We start from the raw sequence: 16,721 nt of genomic DNA, 5'->3' as shown, positions 1-16,721 counted from the left end.
TGATGTGTAATAATGTAGTATGTTGTAGTATAAATGGTTTTAGTTATGTAAATAGTAATGATAAAATGTAAAATGGATATATATTTTGATAACAATATAGAATTATGTAATAATTTATATGTACATATGTATATTAATATGTACATATGGGTTTATGCATATATGCATAGATAGATATGGAATGATTAATTGTAAGGTTGTAATGGTAGATGTGATTTTGCAATAGTTATATAAATATGACAGAAGGAAGCATGTGATAAAAATGATCTTAATATGCATATATGCATAGGGGAAGGTTCATTTGAGAAGAAATTTAATGTGAGAAGAAAAAGAAGAAAGGGCATAATGGTAAAACATTAAATAGTTTATAACTTTTCCCATTAATTATGTTATCTCTCATTAATAAAGCAAAAAACATTTTATCCTACACATTTCAAAATTTATCCTACATATATCTTACACTTACCGAAATTTACCCTACGCATATCTAAATTTATCATACACATTTAAGAATTTATCCTACACATACTAAAATTTATCCTACACATACTAAAATTTATCCTACACATGTCGAAAATTGTCCTTCACCCTAAATTATTTTATCTTGAAAGAATATATTTAAAATGGGAGTTACAAGTTTAATAAGTTAGCTAATTAATTACAATTAGAAATTTACCTATATGCCCTTATTAATAACACTAAATACACATATTTAATGAACTAAATGGAGCATTTCTATTGGTTTAAAAGTTATTCTTTTTATTCTTACAAAATTTTTCTTCTCATTTGAACCCTCCACTATATGCATAATACATGTATATATATATATATATATATATATATATATATATATATATTTAAGTTATTCATATATGCGTAGTTAAACAGGTAAACATATATTGTAATGATATGCATGTTAAAATGTGAATGGTACTGAAAAAAATAATCACAACATAATGTAACACATGATAAACGATATGTTTGATATAGGTGATACAAATAAAAAGATTATAAAATGTTACTAATAAAAAAAATGCAAAGTTCAAACAGGGGAAAAACATATCAAACATCGTCTTCTGATTCAGTATTGTAAACATAGTTGGGGTAATGACGGGTTCTGGACGAATGTCTAATGGGTTGGTTAGATGTTTTTGAAGGTGCCGGGTCGATTTGTTTAGTTGTTGTTGCAACCGTATCATACAATATATCAATAGTGTTGTCGTTGTAGAACTCTTCATCAGAATCGGTAGATGCATATGTAGGTTCAACATCAAATTCATTGTCCGATACATCATATCGGGGAGGAGGAAGGTTGGCAGCAGCCGCAGCATCGCATTTGGCCTTGTAAGCAGCCCGTTTTGCCTCTTTGACTTTAATACAATTGCGACTATCATGATCAAAAACATATTTGTTACAATGGTTGCATAGACGCGCAGGACGTTTACGACGTTTAACAATTTTTTCACCCGGACCAACCCGTCTTTTCTTGGTGTCCGAACCTTTGTTTCGTATGCCCATAGGTGGCTTGATGGTTGAAGCTGAATGAATTGGAAGGTTGAGTATATCACTGATGTTAGCAGGCTTTGGGTTATGTTCTGGTTCATCAGGTAAATCTTTATATATTTCATTTCTGATGGATCGTATTTGTGTGGATAATGAACGAAGTCGATCAGGGTTTTTTCCAATTCGATTCATGCATTGGGTAAGCAAATCAAGTATTTCAGTTTTTAGTGTACCAGTCTCGCTCATCTCTGTTGAATACATGTGTGATAAGGTATACACGCTTGATGGGACCGCATCACGTTTCCATCGCCCACTTATGTATTGGATGGGAATACGGTCAATTGATTTGAACCAAAATACGCAAAATATATGACGGCACAAATAACCGATACGTGTAAATCCCATGCAGGAACAAGTATAAGTGTTTGATGGGATATCAGCGTAAACCTGCATGAATATGAATGGTGTAAGGTAAGTAAATATATAAGTGAAGTGTATGTTTATAAATATGAATGATGTATTGTTTGTATGGAATAACATAATAAATTGGTATATGTGCATATATGCATATAATATGATATAATTAACGTATGTAAAAAAATTCATGGGAGAATGTATGATTACGTATGGAGTACGATGTATGTTCAGGTTTGTTGATGTATAGTTATAATTATATGTAATAAATGTGTGTTGTATATTAGTATAATATAGACGTCATACGCGGTATTTTAAGATTGGAATATGTACATACATTGTACATGTTGTGGATTGTTATGTATATAAATATGTATGCATATGGTATTATATGCATATATGCATATTGTATTGTTAGTTACATGTATGCATTATGCATAAGTTTGGATGGAGTAATTAATGAGTAATCAGATGATGTATGCATATATGAATAAAAATTGTAATTTATGATAAAGTTGCATCACATATGTTATGTACATATGCATCTATACATACATTTAAATTAATAAAAAAAATAATAATTAATAGTTAACAAGATAGGTACCTCGAACGTGTTGACAATAACTCTGTGTTTGTTAAGATGTCTGACACTATAAATAGAGTCGACAGACGTGGTAGGACGTTCAGAAATGATACACTGCAACATTCCTCGATGAATCTCTTTTTGAACTTCCAAAAATATATTCCATGTGTATATCTCAGATGCTTGAATTTCAATGGGAAGGGTTGTTAAAAACTTTGGTGTGCGTGTGTCACTATCAAACTCATTCTTACGTTGTTTATTACGATTGGAATCAACAGCAGTATCATAGCACATTAAGAATTGGACAAGGGAGTTTGTTTCTCTAGAGTTAGTTTTGAAACGTGCATTAGAACTTTCGCACCTGGATGTCGTTTTCATCAAACAACATAATGGAATATCTCTGAAATAGCATGGTGCCCAACGTGTGCGAATGTTATACATATCGGTCAACCATTTGTGATTTTCAAGTTTATATTCCTTCATTAAAAGTTGCCATTGTGATTCAAATGTTTCAACTGTTATGAACAAGTTCCAAACAAGTTTGTGTATTGATTTCTTCAGAGTCCCATTTGCAAGTATATCACCAGATATCTGTAATTGGTTGACAATTCATAAATAAAGAATGTTAAATTATAATATTGGTAAAAGAATGATGATATATACGTACATTGGAATATTGAATAAGATAAAGTTAATAATATCGTTACCTTAGCGGGCAGTTTATCCGTTATGTGCCACATACATAAACGATGGGTGGATTCGGTGAATACATTTAACACAGCTTGTTTCATAGAAGCATCCTGGTCAGTAAGTATAAGTGAAGGTTGTTTTTTGTGGGCTTTAAGGAACATTTGGAGCAGCCAAGTGTATGATTCAATTGTTTCATCGTATAGTAATCCAGCACCGAAAATTACACAACGTTTGTGGTGATCAACACCAGTAAATGGAACAAAAATCATCTTGTATCTGCAACATATGTATTGTAATATGTATTAATAATACAAATCATAAAATAAAGTTATGACATGTATGTAAAAAAATGTATGTTGTGGTATGTAGGCGTGAATAATCAGAATTTATGTGTATGATGATAGAATAGAATATAGTGTTATATTAACATATGCACATATGTATATGATGTAATGTATGAGTAATGATATGAATACAAAAAAAATGTATGCAGATGATATTGTATGCATATATGCATGTGGTTAATGTTATATATGTATCTTTTAAATAGCATAATATGATTATATGCAGTTATGCATAAGTTGATATGAGGCAAATAATAAATAAATATATGGTGTGTGCATGAGTGCATAACATGCAAATTATAATAAATTTGAAATAAGTATGTTATGTATATATGTATACATATTAATATACAGAAAATGAATATGCACATATGCATATATGCATGAATTACACCTAAACATATGATTATAAAATATGTTGTTATTTAGTAATAATGAAATTTGACATACTTGTTTGTATCATATGTAGCATCAAATCCACACACATCTCCGAAAGCTTCGTAATTACGTAAGGATACAAAGTCAGCCCAAAAAGCGGAACGAGGCTCGTTGTTTGTAACAACATATTCAAAGATGAAATCTTGACGGTTTTGGCTTCTTGATTGTAAGGTATCAACAAAAAGGTTTGCATCACGGGCACCAATGAATAATCGAAAGTCTCTACTTACATTTTTAAAATCCACTGTAGTACCCTGCACATTTTGTGGTCCACCTTTTAAGGAAACTTGAATATTATGGGCAATGCTCGGCCCAATTTTGTTTAACCCGACCCGATGTATAAATTGTTGATCTTTGAAAGTTACTTGTCTATTTTGTCTGAGAAGATCAGCATTTTCATTACTGGTCATGCAATGGTTATGTTGCTCAACAATACTATATAATTGAAATTGTTTTGTTGTTTCCAAATATCGAAAACGGGCACATGCACCACAAGTAGAGACGGTGTATCAGCTACGTCGTCTGTTGTTTGTAGGTGGTAGTGATGAATCGAAAGTGTTATGTTTTGGCTTGCCATTTTTTGAACATAAAAGGTACCGATGTGTAGGAATTCTTATGCTAGGATTGGATGGGTCTGGCTTTGATTTCAAAGTGCTAATACGGACAGAAAATCCAGCCTTTGAAGTGTATTGTTTATACATCATGATAGCATCATCCCAGTGTTGGAATACACTTCCAATGGATGGCATGTATTGAATGTCAACGTCGGGAGTCCAAAATTTGGTACCATCGGGGGACGAATAAACTGAACTTATAAATGTACCTGTTGAATGAGTAAATGAATATAAGGTTTATAATGAATATTATAAAAGAATGGCAGAATTATGTTGTAACCTAATGCATGAATAGTCAATATGTAAATTGTTTTTAAACAAATGATGATGTAGTAATGTAATACCTTTCTGTTCTTTATGTAGAAATTGTAGTTTTTGTGGTATATTTGATGAAGTTGACACATAAGAAGACGATCCAGAATCAGAATATGACTGTGTGTTATACGAGATTTCAAAATTATCAGCTGTCACAATGTCATAGATGGCGTCGATAGATGCAACAGCACAAGATGAATCAATTATAGGAATTAACCCTTTTTCAGATTGCATTTTTGTTGGACAATGTTGATCATTTCTAATAATATTGATTGGGGCGTTTACTGAAGACGAATCAGATGATGCCATGATTTCTACAATTAATGTGAGTAACATTTGTTGTTATTATATTGATCACATGTTGTGTATGATGTAACAATAGGTAGAATGACAAACAGTGTAACATTTATAAATGTGTGTAAACATATGTGATCGTATTAGAAGTAACATATATGCAAAAAAGTGATGTATATGCATATGTGCATATGTAGTAGATAAAATAAAGTACTAGTTAAATGTTAACAAATCAGTTTAATGTTTATGACACAAGTGTAAATGTAATGTATGTATTAACATAAACTAAAAACATTTAATTCGTGAATATGTATACAGATCTTATTGAACAAAAAGTCATATACATTACCTTGTAAGATGAGAAAGGACGAATATGATGTAAGAACGTTAGGGTTTGCAGGAATTTGATGAATTGTCGTAATTGCGAATGTGACCGGAATTAAAGATACACTATAAGGAAGCTTCGATCGGTGGTCGGAATTGTGGTGGAGGAGAAATGACAAATATGCTCTAAGAATGTTAGGGTTTGCAGAAATTGTATGAATTGTCGTAATACATGAACTGATTCGTTGATAATTCGTTGAGGTGTTGAGAATGTGACCGGAATTAAAGATACATTGTCGGAATCTTCGATCGGTGGTCGGAATCGTGGTGGCGGAGACGGAGGTGATAATCGGCGTCGGACATGAGTGAATAGCACCAATTGTGAATGGATATGACAACTGATTTATTGAAAATACCTTATTTTTATATTTCAGTCCTTGTAGTTTGAGTATTGTTGCGTTCACACTTGGTTCTCGCGGTTCTCACAATAAGAGGTGGTTCTCGCATGATCTTCTCCCTATATATATATATATATATATATATATATATATATATATATATATATATATATATGTATATATATATATATATATATATATATATGGGACCGCTAAAATGAAAACCACCTACAGTTGTAAGAACTGTAAGAACCGAGTGAACCACTTTCTAACCACTAGATGTTCAAGATAAATGGATGAGATTAAAAGTAATAAAAAACTATTATAAAATTATTTTTGTCTTATTATGTTTCTAATATTTTATTGTTAAAGGGTATTTAAGTAAATTTGCTTTTTTGTCTTATTGTATATATTATTTTTTATTACATTTTTATCCTATTGCATTAATTATGCGCGTTTTTAATATTTTATTGTTAAAGGGTATTTAAGTAAATCAGATTCTTTGATTTTACGCCCCGTTTTTTATGCGCGTTTTTTACGGCACGTTTTACGTCCTGTTTTTACGCTTCGTTTTTACGACTGGTTTTTTACGCGTTGTTTTTTACGTTTTACGTTAAAAAGTTTTTACATAAAAGTTTACATTTTACATTTTTGTGCTAAAAAGTTTACGTTTTACGTTTTAGGTTAAAAGTTTAAAAAGTTTACGTTTTACATTTTCCGTTAAAAAGTTTACGTTTTACATTTTTCGTTTTACGTTAAAAAGTTTACGTTTTACGATTTACGTTAAAAAGTTTACGTTTTACGATTTACGTTAAAAAGTTTATGTTTTACGTTGAAAAGTTTACGTTTTACGTTAAAAAGTTTACGTTTTACGTTTTGCGTTAAAAAAGTTTATGTTTTACGTTAAAAAATTTACGTTTTACGTTTTACGTTAAAAACTAACTTTATACGTTAGAAAATTTACGTTTTACGTTAAAAAGTTTACGGTTTTAATTTTTTTTCACAAAAACTTTTTTACACAAAACGAACGCACTCAAAAATCGCAACTCGGTAGGTGTCTCAGATAGATTGTTATCATCATCGACTAGGGGGGGGGAATATAAAAAACCAACACATAAAAATCAAAACAAATGAGTGGATTCTTGAAAAAAAACGGGGTTTGACTCAGATTTTCCGATAATCAGAGGCTGCAAAGAGGGGTTGCACGTTCAAAAACTACCCTCCACCGTCCTTTGCCGCGCCATCGTCATCAAAATATGCGTTTTTTTTTTTGCATTATCACAGCCCAAAATCCAACAGATCAAAACACACATAATTCACTGTTCAAATCTACCAAAAAGCACCAGATTCAAAACATTCAAAAGCACAAGATTCAACAGATTCAAACATTCAAAAAACACCAGATTCAAAACATTCAAAAGCACCGAGATTCAAAACATTCAGCAGATTCAAAAACATTCAAAAGCACCAAATTCAAAACATTTAAAAGCACCAAACTCAAAACATTCAAAAGCACTAGATTCATCGCCGTTCACACAACCACCGCCTCCAACACCTGCACCGCCAACACCGTCCGGCCACCCCCACCACCGGAAGAAACCCCCCCCCCCCAGAAAAACCCTAAAGAAAACCCCACTACACCGCCTTTCTCATCAAGCCCCCTTTTCTAAGTATAAACACAAGCCCACAAAAAATTCATGAAACCCAGATATCATACCTCATCTCATCAAGACCCCCCTTTTCTAAGTATAAACAGAAAATCAGAGGAGAGAAGGGCGGAGAAACGAGGGGTCATCGGTCTTGTTGCCGGAGAAGGAGGAGGTCACCGGAGAAGGAGGGGGTCGCCGGTGGTGGATGAGACAGAGGTTTCTTGAAGATGAATTTGGTTTCTTGAAGATGGTGGTGAACCATTTTAAGAGAGAGGGAGAATCAGTAGATGGATTTGAATTTTTGTGGAGTGTGATTTGATAAAGTGAGATATTAAATGAAGAGAGAAGGTCTGGTGGTTTAAATGAAGAGAGAGGGAGAGATTTGACATATGGGGTAAATGACCAAACTATCCTTTAGGTTATAAAATAATATTGTATACATGGCAAAGTCTGATTTGTTAAAAGTGGTTCTCACGGTTCTTACAACTGAGAGTTGTTTTTATTTTAGCGGGTATGGGGGGTTTCTAGTTCAAAATATTAATAAAGATACGACTGAAGAGTTCTCCATCAAATGGATGGTTAGTAAAAATGTGGGCGGTTATTTATTGTTTATTAGTATTATGAATTTTGTAATCCTTTCAACTGATTCCCCCTTTTTACAGAATGATTATGCTAGTGGAAATGTGGTGATGGAAGCTAACAAGAAGCTCGTAGCTGATAAAATTTGTAGAAACTTGAAGAGTATGTCTATTTTTATCAAGGCTGAATACGAAACAATGGAGCTGCATAAACTGTTGGATCTCAATACATTCACAGAGAACTGTGTGAATAAGTGTTCAGCATAACAGTCCTTAGAGTCTATTGGTCCATTCAATGTCCGTAGTTCAACCATTGGTGCTAGAGAAAAGAAACTTCTTCAATGAGTCTATAATGAAGATGAGAAACTTGAACAGGAATGGGTAGCATCTTTGCATAATGGATTGGCTATCACCAAGTCGGAAATGAGACGTTATTTTGAATCAGCACTCATGGCTTTCTGATACAATTATAAGCTATGTTGCGGAATATTTGTGTGCTCGAGCATTTGACTCGTCGCCAAATCCAAAGCGTTGGTATTTTCCAACTTTGTTTGAGGTTTGTTTGGTCAACACTTTTGAAAATAGCAACAATTATAAATAGCAATAAATATATGTGGCTTATGAAATCTCATTTATATTTGTGCAGATTGTGACTAGAGAGAAGGATCGAGATATGAAAAAATCTTGTGAACATCATAAGTTGACTCGATTAAAGAAGACACCATCAGTGGACTTGTATTTTGGAGAAGTAGAGCAAGTATTTTATGAAATGTGGTTATATCAATGAATAGGCCTGTAAACGAACCGAATGTTCATGAACTGTTCGTGAACTTGTTCGGTGGGAAGTTCGTTTATTTAATAAACAAACGAACACGAACAAATTTATTTGTTTGTTTAGTTAAATGAACGAACATAAACACACGTGTTGTTCGTTCATTAATGATGTTTATGTCTTTTTATGTTTGGTATGTATGTTTGTTTGTATTGTTTTATAATTGTTAAATGATGTTTGTTTATGTTCATTAAACGTTCATTTAGGTTTTAAATGAACAAACATAAACGAATACGAACATTCCCATGAACGAACATGAACACAGGTGTTGTTCGTTCATTAATGTTCGTTCATTAATGTTCGTGAACGTTCATTCATTTATGTTCGTTATGTTTGTTCGTTATATATATATATATAGGGTTAGATTAATGTACAATATCCCTTATCGTACAATATGTACGCACTCATCTCAACCGTCAGATCTTCATCCCACATTGAAATCGCATGTTGGTTTTTTGTAACAATTTCGCATGTTGATTTTTTAACATGCGATTTCATCAAAATTACCACATGCGAAATTGTTACAAAAAACCAACATGCGATTTCATCAAAATTATCACATGCGAAATTGTTACAAAAAACCAACTTGCGATTTCATCAAAATTATTACATGCGATTTCATCCATGCTATTTTATAACATGCGATTTCATTATATCGTACGTTGTCACACCCCCAAAATCCACCTGCGGATAACACCCGCTTCGAGGGCGTGACTGACCAGGATCCAGCCACCAATTATACCGAATACTTAAGTTGATAACGAAAGTAGTACTTACTATTCAAAAGCTTAGCAAATATTAAGTTCAGAGTTTAAAGTTTCAAGTTCAAAACAGTAATAAGTAGCGGAAGCATAAGTAAGGTAGTTTAAAACAAAGTTCATGATTCAAAATAAGGTAACACCCAACACAAGGGTGAACAGACACTACACGTTCCCAAGCAGCAAGCTCCTTCGTCACGGGTTACCTGCAAAGCATGCAGTAAGGGGTCAACAATAATGCTGAGTGAGTTCACTAGTTGTCCAGTTTTAATTACCAAAAACTTGTTTCACCGGTTAATTTATCCATTTATACATGCCCTGGGGAGCTACCCCAAAAGTTAGCGACTAAACTGTTTTCCAATACCGAACACTAGGTAACCGTTGCGTATCCGCAGGATGCCCCGATGTCAATGTTCTATCATCATTGACGGATTTCTGAGTACATTAGTTCACGACCGATCCCAAACCAGGGCACGGTGTGAGGCTGGTAAACACCTAAATAGCGCTATCAACTAATAACCCGTTCGCCTAACCCGGCGACTAATCGGTATTTGTAGTAGGGACTTGAGTGATAGAGTTTCGTTTAGTGCTGTTAGTTGCAATCCGTATAAACAGTAATTAACCAAAAGGTTTCCCAATACCAGGGAAGGAAAAGTAAGTTTTGTTCCCAATAACTAGGGAAGGTATGTAAATGGTATCCCCCTTTTACCAGGGGATAGGATTGTTTTAGTCTCGTGTCCCAAACCACCGGGACGCATGCTTTTAAGTTGTGAACTCACCTTGGGTTGCTCGGTAGGTTTAGGTTACTTGGTCAAACACGCTGGTCACCACGTCCTAACATGGTTACCGGTATAGATCAGGTTCGGTATACAAGCATTCACGTAAAACACATACTGGCACGTATCATACATACCGATAAACAGTCATGGGGTTATTGGGCTGGCCTAAACAATTAAGCAGTCAACAGTAACACATAACTCAGTCAACAGATAGCCCATAACACATAATGGCCCAATACCCAAAGTGGACAGCCCACTCGCAACCAGCTGGTCTCGAGTCGCAACCAGGTGGTTTCGGCTTGTCACGTTATGGTTGCGAGTCGTAACCGTGGTCTCGAGTCATCATGCTGTGGTTGCGAGTCGCAACCGACGTAGTCTCGAGTCGCAATCGTGTGGTTTCGAGTAGTCATGCAGTGGTTGCGAGTCGCAACTACGTGGTCTCGAGTTGTCATGCCTTGGTTGCGAGTCGCAACGGCGCAGTTGCGAGTCGAAATGCTGTCATTTTCATGTACACGTGATGATGCAGATATGACAGTCCAATTTGTACCGAGAATTCAGACCCAAATCCGGAAATAACCAATAAGGTTTCACTAACACTTTTCCTAATCTGCCTATAATAAAATTTGGATCAAACTTTGCCATTTTAAAATCTTCAAACCATCTTCAACTAGTTCATCTTATGTTCATAATTTTCTAGGGTTTTCTCTTTAACAAAATCATACATTTATGAACCAAAAATCACATACTTCTAGCAAGATTATTATGCAATCACAAGTAAAACATACACTTTATGACTTAGAACATAGTTTTGGGTTGATCATAAGCACATTTTAAACCACTATTTTATAGCCATTATGAACATGTTGTCAAGCTTCATACATAGGGGTTTTCACATATAGTTAATCTTCACAAATCATACTAAAAGTCATGCATAACAACTTTAACTAACCATTTTCAAACATGTTACCACATATTGTCAACTTTACAAATCAACCTAAGAATCATGCATTTTGTTTCTAACCAAGCATTTTCTAGTTCAAATACATATCATTCAAGCAAGAATACAAGGCATCCATTACACATAAATCTATACACAAACTAGAACACTAACCGGGTAGAGAAGAAGGAGCCGAAAACAAAGAGAAAGGAACCGAGAAGATGGAATGTCCGAGTTAGTGGTGATGAACTTGTCCGAGTCTTCTTGTCCGAGATCCAAGCTTGAACCGAAAAGAGAAGAAGAGTGGTGTTGTTGTTGAAGGTTTACTAGTGAAAGAGGGAATAGGAGAAGTGTGTTTGTGTGGTGTAACAAATGAGGGAAATGGGGAAAGTGGAGGATATATATACAAGGGGGGGTTTTCGGGTTGGGCTTGGGGTTTCGGCCCAAGCCGGTTACGGCCCAAAGGCCCACTCGCAACCGCCCGGTTGCGAGTCATGGTCTCGACTCACGAACATTTATATATAATACGTACATTCAACACACATTAAGCAAATAACGATCACGTTTCCATTTAATAATATTTATATACACAAAATATTACAAGGTGTTCGTTCGGAAAAACCTCGAGTGTCACATTATCCCCAAGTTTTAAGAACTTTCGTCCCGAAAGTTGAAGCAGCCACTGCCAAGCTAGCGTGTTTCAACGGGGTGTCACATCATCCCCCCGTTAGTTTGGAATTTCGTCCCGAAATTCGGTTGTAGCTTCAGTGCTGGGGTTTTCGTTTGGGAACAACTGGGGATACTTGGACTTCATCTGGTCCTCCCGCTCCCAGGTAAACTCTGGGCCGCGCCGTGAGTTCCAACGAACTCGCACAAGGGGTATCTGGCTACGTTTGAGGGTTTTGATCTCTCGATCCGTGATCTCAATCGGTTCCTCAGTAAAGTGTAGCTGTTCATCAATCGTCAGTTCCTTAAAAGGAATCACAAGTGTTTCATCCGACAAACACTTCTTCAGGTTAGATACGTGAAAAACGTTGTGCACTGCACTCAGCTCTGCAGGCAGGTTCAATCTATAAGCAACCTTACCGATTTTCTCGGTAATTTCGAATGGTCCAACATACCGTGGATTCAGCTTGCCTCGTTTACCAAAACGAACCACACCCTTCCAGGGTGAGACTTTAAGTAGAACCCGGTCCCCGACCTGGAATTCTAGCGGTTTCCTACGCTTGTCAGCGTAGCTTTTCTGACGGTCACGAGCTGCCGCCATGCGTTGCCTGATCTGTGAAATCTTTTCCGTTGTATCAACCACTAGTTCTGGGCCTGTGAGTTGACTATCGCCGACTTCCGCCCAGCAGAGTGGTGATCGGCATTTACGACCGTACAATGCCTCAAAAGGTGCCGCCTGAATACTAGTGTGATAGCTGTTGTTGTAGGAGAATTCCACCAGTGGTAGATGTTTCTCCCAGTTCTTTCCAAAATCGATCACACATGCCCTAAGCATGTCTTCCAGGGTTTGGATGGTGCGTTCAGACTGCCCATCCGTTTGCGGGTGATAAGCGGTGCTCATGTCCAAACGTGAGCCAAAGGATTTGTGCATAGCTTGCCACAATTCGGAAGTAAAACGAGCGTCTCGGTCGGAAATAATAGAAGTTGGCACCCCGTGCCTGGAGACCACTTCCTTTAAATAGATTTCTGCTAAGGTAGAAAACTTGTCCGTTTCCTTAATGGCCAGAAAGTGTGCAGACTTAGTCAATCGATCTACTATTACCCAAATAGTATCATTCCCGCGTTGAGATCTAGGTAATCCTGTGACAAAATCCATGGAAATTTGCTCCCATTTCCATTTCGGGATTTCGGGTTGCTGTAGTAGGCCTGCTGGTTTCTGATACTCGATCTTGACTCTTGCGCAGGTCAAACATTTGCCAACGTAGGCTGCTATGTGGGCCTTCATGCCAGGCCACCAGTATGTGGTTCTTAAGTCGTGGTACATCTTATCTGCACCAGGATGTACTGAATAACGGGACTTATGAGCTTCGTCCATCACAAGCTCTCGTAGATCTCCGTAAAGTGGGACCCAAATGCGCCCTGTCACATAGTAGGCGCCGTCTTCTTTCTGTTCTAGTTGTTGTCTCGATCCTCGCAGGGATTCAGCCCTGATGTTTTCCGGTTTCAAAGCTTCAATCTGAGCATTTCGGATCTGGGTAGGAAGACTAGACTGGATGGTAAGTTGTAATGCTCGCACGCGCTTTGGTATAGTGTCTTTCCGGCTGAGGGCGTCTGCCACAACATTGGCCTTGCCCGGATGATACTTAATGGCGCATTCATAATCATTCAGAAGTTCGACCCATCGGCGTTGTCGCATGTTTAATTCCTTTTGCTTGAAGATATGCTCGAGACTCCTGTGATCGGTGTAAATGGTGCACTTGGTACCGTACAGGTAATGTCTCCATATCTTAAGCGCAAATATCACTGCTCCCAGTTCCAAATCATGCGTTGTGTAGTTCCTTTCGTGAATCTTGAGTTGTCGAGAGGCATAAGCAATAACTTTCTCGCGTTGCATCAACACGCAACCGAGCCCATGAATAGACGCATCGCAGTAAACCACAAAGTCGCCAGTTCCTTCAGGTAACGAGAGAATAGGAGCGCTGCAGAGGTTATCCTTAAGCCTCTGAAAAGCAGATTCCTGTGCTTCATCCCACTTGTAGGTGACGCCTTTCTGAGTGAGCGTAATGAGGGGTTGTGCAATCTTTGAGAATCCTTGAATGAATCTGCGGTAGTAACCGGCCAATCCCAAGAATTGGCGAACTTCAGTGGGAGTCTTGGGGGTAGGCCAATTCTTTATAGAGTCGATCTTTGCAGGGTCGACGTGGATTCCATCCTTGTTAACCACGTGCCCAAGGAAATGGACTTCTCGAAGCCAGAAGTCACATTTCGAGAATTTGGCATACAGTTGCTCATTGCGAAGGAGTTCGAGGATAAGGCGTAGATGCTGTTCATGCTCTTCTTGACTTTTCGAGTAGATCAAGATGTCGTCTATAAACACGATCACGAATTTGTCGAGGTAGGGTTTGCACACCCGGTTCATGAGATCCATGAACACTGCAGGGGCGTTGGTCATTCCGAAGGGCATAATGAGGAATTCATAATGACCATAGCGAGTTCTGAATGCAGTCTTGGAAATATCTTCATTACGGACCCTTAACTGATGGTAGCCTGATCGCAGGTCAATCTTGGAATAGTAGCTCGATCCTTGCAACTGATCGAATAGGTCGTCGATTCGAGGGAGAGGGTAACGATTCTTGATGGTAACCTTGTTCAACTCACGATAATCAATGCACATTCGGAACGTGCCATCCTTCTTCTTAACAAAGAGTACCGGTGCTCCCCAGGGTGACGAACTAGGGCGAATAAACCCTTTGTCCAAAAGTTCCTGTAGTTGAGTAGAGAGTTCCTTCAATTCTGCGGGGGCTAGTCGATAAGGCGCACGAGCTATCGGCGCTGCTCCGGGAGCTAGCTCGATTTGGAATTCGACCTGACGATGGGGAGGGAGTCCAGGTAATTCCTCAGGAAATACCTCGGGGTAGTCACGCACTACTGGAAAGTCTTCGATCCTCTTTTCCTTTTCCTGCGTGTTGGTAACAAGTGCTAGGATAGCGGTGTGCCCTTGTCGTAAACACTTCTGGGCTTTCAAGAACGAGATAACGCCGGAGATTTCTCCACTTTTGCCACCTTGTACAATGAGGGGTTTGCCAGAACGGCGAGGTATACGAACTGCTTTCTCTTGACAAAGGATCTCAGCGCGATGCTTGGATAACCAATCCATACCAATAACGACGTCGAAGCTTCCAAGAGTAACAGGGAAAAGATCGATGCTAAATATCTGACCAGACAACTCTAGTTTGCAGTCCTTGACAACATGTGAGGCCTCGATGTTTCTACCATTAGCTAACTCGACGATATGAGGAGTACTTAGTAACGAAAGCGGACGCTTAAGCTTCTTACTAATACGTAGGGATACATAACTAGCATCGGCACCGGAATCAAATAACACAGAAACATAACGATCATCGAGTAGGAACTTACCCGCCACGACATTGGGGTCATTCCTTGCTTCACCAGCTCCAATCACGAAAGCCCTTCCTCTAGCACCATTCCCAGCATTGTTGTTCTGATTGTTGTTCCCAGCTCCCTGATTATTGTTGCGGTTCTGATTCAGTTCAGGGCAATCCTTCTTAAAGTGCCCCTCAGCTCCACACTTAAAACATGCTCGGTTGTTTCCCTGCTGTTGTTGCTGTTGGGGTTGTTGCTGATTCTGTCTAGCTGGGAACTGACTTCTACAATCCTTGGCTTCGTGCCCCACCTTGTGGCATCGCTGACACTGGCCCTTGTTACATGCCCCATTATGGTGTCTGTTACACTTGTTGCACTTTGGGTAGCTTCCCCGGTAGCCACCCTGTTGTTGAGTGCCCTTGTTGCTTTCAGTTTTCCTTTGCTGTGCTGGGGCCTGAGTGGGGTTAGCATCCTTGCCTTGACTTCCTTCCCACTTACGCTTGCTGTCACTAGAAGTTCCGACAGTAGCACTGATCCTTTTGGGCAACCTGCCCTCTTCCACGGCCTGATCAGTAAGTTTGTGAGCGAGTCGAACGATCGGCTGAATGGTAGTGTGGTTGGCTGAAGTTACATGGCTTCGAATCTCTGGAGCCAATCCCTTGATGTACAGTTCGATTCTTCGATACATGGGTCGAGACATGTTTGGGCAAAGAGCAGCATAGTCATTGGACAGCTTGGTGTAAGTTTCAATCTCTGACCCAACCATCTTGAGCTCATAGTACTCATTCTCAAGCTTGTGGATGTCATCCCGGTGACAGTATTCTTCCTTAATCATGTCCTTGAAATCCTCCCACGCAGTAGCATTAGCAGTTTCCAACCCAAACATCTGAATCTGCGCCTTCCACCAAGAAAGCGCGCTCCCTTCAAGCGTAGCAGTAGCAAATTTCACCCAATTTGCAGGGGGACACTCGCAAACAGCAAAAACAGCTTCAATTTTCTCAATCCAATGCAGAAGACCTATGGCACCCTCAGTGCCGTTGAAAGGGAGAGGCTTGCAATCCATGAAAGTTTTGAAAGTACACACTGGTGGTTGCGCAGGTGCATGCTGACCTATAGGGTGAGCTGCGAAAGCTGCAGCCACTGTGTTGAGCAGGTTAGTGAACTGAGCCTGCGTCATGTTGATGTTTCCTCTTCCGCGTCCACTCATTGTTTTCATAACCA

This window comes from Helianthus annuus, chromosome 4 (genome assembly GCF_002127325.2).
Source record: "Helianthus annuus cultivar XRQ/B chromosome 4, HanXRQr2.0-SUNRISE, whole genome shotgun sequence".
Classification (NCBI taxonomy): Eukaryota; Viridiplantae; Streptophyta; class Magnoliopsida; order Asterales; family Asteraceae; genus Helianthus; species Helianthus annuus.
Note: the sequence above shows the minus strand (reverse complement) of the source record.